Raw genomic sequence first — 6,195 nt, 5'->3', positions numbered from 1 at the left:
GGCTGTGGGCCTCTCATCCAGGAACGTTTCCTTGCAACGAGGTCTTGGAAACGTTTTATCTCTTTATCCTCAAGGCCCACTTGGGTGCTGGAAATGTCAGTCCGCCATAAGCTCGGCTTCCTGTCTTTACGACCTAACTCAGCTCAAATCCAGGGCTCTTTCAAGGAAACATATTCTTATTTCCAAACATTCCAACCTGCTCTCTATACCAATTTTGGGCCAGGTCTGTGGATATCACCCAACCTTCAAGCTATGGCCCCATTTCAGTCTGAGTATGAGAACAACCAGGTTAAACAACCTGAATGCTTTCTCAAGGTCCCATCTAGGTCCAGGGGGATTCAGAATTCCCCCATGTGTTTCTGGGGAACTGGCGAGGCCCTGTAACGAGGGTGCTCGTTTGGCCAGAGAGTGTTGTGAGAGTGTTTCCTGCTGTGAATGGGAATTTAAGCATGACCATCCTGACATACATAAAGAAACAAATGTGAAAGGAGAGAGATACTTGGAACTTTTGTAGGCAGCATTCAAATCTGTCTCCAGTTTATCCCTCTAACTCTGTGGTTCTCAACAGGGGATATTTCTGTTCGCACCTCCACCCGCTAAGATGTCCTTCGGTTGTCATCAACTGGAGAGAGGCATCTAGTGTGTAGAGGCCAGGGATGCCGCCAACCACCCTACAATGCACGGGACAGCCCCACCACAAGGAATCATCTTGCCCCAAATGTCAATACGGCCATGACTGAGAAACCTGCTCTAGCCACATGCACGGATCTTAGAGAGAGGAAGGCTCTGGAATAAAACCCAAAAAGCTATTTCTGTAAACCCTGCAGAATAACAAGCCCTGAGCAGCACCAAGGAAGCATAACACAGGGAAAGGAATTCTCACTGGCTGGCTCATGGCCTCGCATAACCAAAGACTTTGGTAAGGTTGTTCAGGGGACACCGGTGTGTTAATTAGGAATGTTTCAGGATGCAATTAAGAGAATACATGCCATCATAGACCTAAGTGATGAGGCTTCTTCATCCATTATGGGAAGCCCAGAGACAGGTGGTAGTTTCACAGATCCACAATGTCAGGCTTTTTCCGTGATTCTCTGGGCTTTCCACTACTGAACACAGACAGCTGCCTCACCTCTCTGAGCCTCTCTCAACAACTTGTGCCAGAAGTAACGGTGTGCCAGTTCCAAGCTTAATCTCAAGAGACTTTGTGCTCTTCTACTCCATTTCTTGGACCACTGTGACTTCCCTGAGGGCACGCCCGGGCTAGCCTGCTGGAGGACGGGAGCCCATAACGAACAGGCCAGGACCTCTCTGCCTAGAGCCAGCCAACCCTGCGACCTGCAGGCAACCCTGGAATACATGAAGGAGCCCACATGAGACCAGAAGAATTACCCAGATGAGTCCAGCTTAAACTGCCAACTCACAGAATCATGAACTAAATACACGGTTATTGTCTTAAGCCATTAAGTTCTGGGTGGCTGGTGATGAAGTAAAAATTACCTGATACGTAGAATGACTCCTCCCATCTCTCAGCCCTTGTGGCACAGGTGGAGCTGACCCTCAGGCCCCAGCACAGAGGCATGTTGGCCAACTGGAGTGAAAGACAGGACTTGGGCTGCAATTATCACGAAAGAGGTGCTGGGGTGTAAAATGGTAGACCATGAGCCCAAGTTGCCTAGGAGTATACGGTACCATACAGAAGAGACTATATGAAATAAAGCCATCACAGAGGAAAGCAGAACTAAGAGACAAAGAGAGATTCCTGGCTTTATCCGAGTTCTTCAATCCAGCAGTGCCTAAAGCCAGAGGACCCTGGTCTTGTCAGTGACCGCCACTTGCAACCAAACAATTCCTGACTCACACACGTGGGCAAGTGATTTCTACCACCTGAGTCTCAGTAAATTAGGAATAAGAATAGAACCTATACCTCATAGGGTTGCCACGAGATGCAACATGGGAAATGCCTAGTGGATAGGAAGTACTCAAGAGACAGTCACTATCTTTACACACTGTCACTCCTATCAATTATAATCTGAATTGAAACAGAGACATCAGAATTGAAACGCATTACCCAGATTTCAATGGAAAGACTTCCCTCTGGGCTGTTGCCTGGACCAGTCCTTGACAAAACCAGCCCTATCCTCAGAGAGGAGGTGGGACAGGTTGACTGGAGCCTCTTAACATTGATCTTGACTCTCTGGTACCTTAACATTGTAAGTTGAAACGACTGGTGTAGATAAGGTACAAGACCCACGCGTGGTGAAGTGTATTTCCTCCAGGTGCACGATCTTCCAACAACACTCTGATTCAGTGGCTCTCAAATGTTTAAGTCCTCCACAGAATTGTGACCTAGTGCACATAAACTAAAAGAAAAGTTTAACAAACAGTATTTCCCTTACTGTGAGAGAGGTACCCTGATACTGATATTTTCTGTTCTATTCCTTTATTAAATTTAATATTTTAAAATATGGAATGCTTTACAAATTTGCATGTCCTCCTTACACAGGGGCCACACTACCGTTCTCTGTGTCGTGCCAATTTTATTTTATTATTATTTTTTTTTTTTCTATTTTTTGGCCACACTGCACAGCATGCGGGATCTTAGTTCCCCGACCAAGGATCAAACCCACGCGCCCTGCAGCGGAAGCACAGTGTCCTAACCACTGGACTGCCTGGGAAGTCCCGTGCCAATTTTAGTATGTGTGCTGCCAACGCGAGCTCTCTATTCCTGTTTTTAAAATTGCTTGTCACAAACGACTAAACAGAGTCCATGAGCCATGATGAGTGTGACTCATTTGAAAACACTGCTCTCATCCGCAGAGATTTCATCCGCAACAATGAGCTGGGTTCAGAAACCACAGAAAGAACTGTCTTGAACTCTGTGTGGGGAAGTGGCATCCTCTGATCCTGGAATGTTCTTCTGGCGGCAAGGGATTTTCAACGTATTGGGTAGAAAATGGCAAATAAAGATCAGCAGGAAAACTTTTTCCCATCAGCCCAAGGTACTGCCTCCAATATGGACAAAAGACCCCTACTTTTAGAGCATGGGTGATTAGCTGGAACAAAAAGACAAAATCCACTCTGCAAAAGAGCCTTTCTATTAGCCAATTAGTAAACCAAGGCTCCCAGCCTTTGCCCAGCAGATGGTGGAACCAGTAGAGAACAATGATGAGAACATTGGCTCTGGAAACAGATGGACCGTGGGTTTGAATGCCTTCCTACCTGGTGCTACCTGTGTGATCTGGGGCTAGTTTCCTAACCCCCAGCAGCCTAAAATGAGGATAATAATTGTTCCTACCTCTAGAGTTGGTGAGAGGATTAAGTAAGGTAATAAAGAGCTTAAGCTCAGTGCCTGGCATGTAATAGGCACTCAGTAATATAAAGTACACACACCACACACACGCACACACACACACACACACACAAGATGATTTCCGCTCTGTAATGTCTCTGTTTAGAGAGTCTATCATTTTGTAACAAGACAAGGTGTAAATAAATAAATGAGTGTATTTCTTTCTTGAGATTGTGTCTGTGAGTTAGAGATGATGAAGAAATGGAAGGAAATTATGACTGTGTTACCCTGACCCTCCTTCGGGATTCGCCCCTCATGTGTCTGATGCACTAACGCAGTGGAGCTCTGTTTTTCCTGCCAGAGTCCCACAGGCGTCAGGGTTCTGTTGTTGTTAATGTGGAAGAAACATGGTTTGCTGAAAAGAGGCAGTTACAGGTGGGGAAAGGCTGCCCATCTGGGGCATCTCTCCCTATACAGTGTCCCCACCGGCTGAGCTCAATGCCTCATCATTCCACCCCTGAGACCACCTGACTCTCCTCACCAACCTCTGGGCTCCCACTTTTGTCCATTTCAACACAGCAGCCAGAGGGGTCTTCTAAACCCTAAATCAGATCATGGCACGCCCAAAGCACTTTAGATAAAAATCCAATTTCATCCTGGGGCCTGCTGGGCCCCGCAAGTGGGGTCTGGTCCCTGCAGCCCTTTCCAGGCTCAAGTCCTTGCTCTCTCCCTGGAAGCAGCCTTCATTCTGTTCCCCTAACAAGCCAAGCTTGTTCCTTCCTTGGGGCCTCTGCCTCTGCTGTTCTGGCAGCCTGGAGGCTCAGCCTGAGGATCATTCCCCAGCTCTCTCTGGCCACATAGATCTGAGCTTAGGTGTCACCTCCTCAGAGAAGCCCTCCCTGACTACCCCATTTAAGAGTACCCTCCCCACCCTCATGCCCCCAACACAGTGTCCATTGTATTGTCCTGTGGCACTGATCAGGGTCTGAAACTGCCTTGTTCATTCATGTATTTAGTGTCTGTCTCTAAGAATGGAGATTCCACAGAGCGGGGACCCAGAATCCCAGAGCCCAGAAGAGTACTGGGCACGTAGCAACTTTGTTGAATGAATGAATAAATGAAAGATCTGAACTTGGCCCTGCCTTTTCCTAAATCCTAGACCAGAATGGGTTGCAGTTACAATGGGTATCCCGGGATTTCGCAAACCTGCATATGGCATTTGGAAAAATGCGAGAGAGATGAAATTTAATCTCTTCTAGATGTTTAAAGTCCTGCCCTAGAATTTTTTTTTTTTTTTTTTTACTAAATTTGGGTGTTTGGGCTAAAAAAGCATGATGGAATTAGCACCTGACATCTATTCCCAAAGGGATTAGTTTACTTGCCTCTCCTTAAAAGTTGACAAGCCAAAGAAGTAAGATATTAAGGATCAGAGAGGAACCGGGGAGCGAGAGAGAGAAAGAGAGGGAAGAGCTAGATTGCTTCATTCATCTCCTCAGCCCAGAAGCAGGCCTTCAAGCATTCATGGCCGCCTGTCCAGTGCCAACTGGGGTTGCCTGTCCAGTAAGTGCATCACAAGGCTCATGGACCCCTGATACGGAATCTCTGTTTTAAGCGATGGTGGCACCTAACCAGGGCCTTGTGGGTCACCATCGCACACAAAAGAGAGAAGATTAAATTCCGGCAGGCAAGTAGCCACAGCTGCCTGCCTAGTGCTTGTCCAAACCCAACAACTTAAGCCCCTAGTGGAAGTGAAATAAAAAAAAAAATTTAAAAAATGCAATGCCAAATCCAGGCCAAAATCTGTTCCAACATCACCAGGCTTTTACATTTAAAAATGAAAGAAAAAAAAACAACATTCTGTCTTTCAACTGAGCTACCTTCTACGGCTCTAACTGTGTATAATGTGTACAGACGCATAAGCACGGGGGCCTCCACCCAGCCCAGCCTTCACAGTAGAATAGGGAGTTTACAGGAGTGGGAGTGTGGGGTGTGCACCCTAACATCACCGGAGCCAGTATTTGCTTGAGACGAGGTCTTTCTAGATGTGAGTCTCTCTGTCCACGCCCAGGCTGTTCACCATTTCACTCGGCTGTCTGGAGCACAGTCTCCATCATTCCCCAGACGTTTCTAGAGGCCCTGCTCTGTGCAGGAGGCCATGGGACCACAGCAGGTTAAGAGCCGGCTTGGGCACCAGACGGAGGAAGGATTCTGGGTAAGAGACCTAGGTTTGCCAAGCCGTGGATGGAGAGTGTCCAGCTAGGCTCTCTTGAAGGGAGCAGGAGAGCAGTGGCCACCCAGACCTGACCCCACCCTTTACCAGCTGTATGACCTTGGGCACAAGACTGGACATCACCCAGCCCCCGTGTCCTCACCTGCATCTTAGTTTCCCTCTGTCCCCTGGAGTGATTTTAAGGATGAAATGAGATGAAGTATGGAAAACACAATACCTGGCACAGAAAAACTGCTTCTAATAACGGACCACTTACCGATACCCTTTAGACCCGCCCTTTGCAAACTATAATGTGCCTGCTGATTACCTGGGGATCTTGTGAAAAGGCAGATTCTCATTCGATTGGTCTCGGGTAGGGTCTGAGATTCTGCATTTCTATCCAGGACATAGGAGCTGTTGGTCTGAGGACTTACTGTGTGAGCCCTGGAGGAGTGGAGCTGGTTGACAGACATGGGCCCTGCCCTCTGTTCCTCCAAACAGTAGATGTTGTCCTAAAAGAATGCCCGAGCGGGCTCTCTATGTGGTTCCACGACCTCCTACCAGGCCCACTGCATTGGAACCTCAGCCAGGCTTCTGGCAGATGGTCCGTGGTCACGAGCCACACTGGGTGAAGGAATCTGCCCAGCTCGGTTCAGAGCCGTCCATGGCAAAACAAGTGAAGGCTTTACAGCTTCTA

The 6,195-nt window shown here is 47.7% G+C and overlaps 1 pseudogene; it reads right to left on the bottom strand.

Annotated features, from left to right (window-relative positions):
- Positions 1 to 2,458: 2,458 nt before the first annotated feature.
- LOC117308412 (U6 spliceosomal RNA) lies at positions 2,459 to 2,551 on the bottom strand (annotated as a pseudogene).
- Positions 2,552 to 6,195: the final 3,644 nt, after the last annotated feature.

The sequence above is a fragment of the Tursiops truncatus genome, chromosome 15 (assembly GCF_011762595.2).
Source record: "Tursiops truncatus isolate mTurTru1 chromosome 15, mTurTru1.mat.Y, whole genome shotgun sequence".
NCBI lineage: Eukaryota > Metazoa > Chordata > Mammalia > Artiodactyla > Delphinidae > Tursiops > Tursiops truncatus.
The sequence above is the reverse complement of the archived record's forward strand: the minus strand, read 5'-3'. Positions and strand labels throughout refer to the sequence as shown.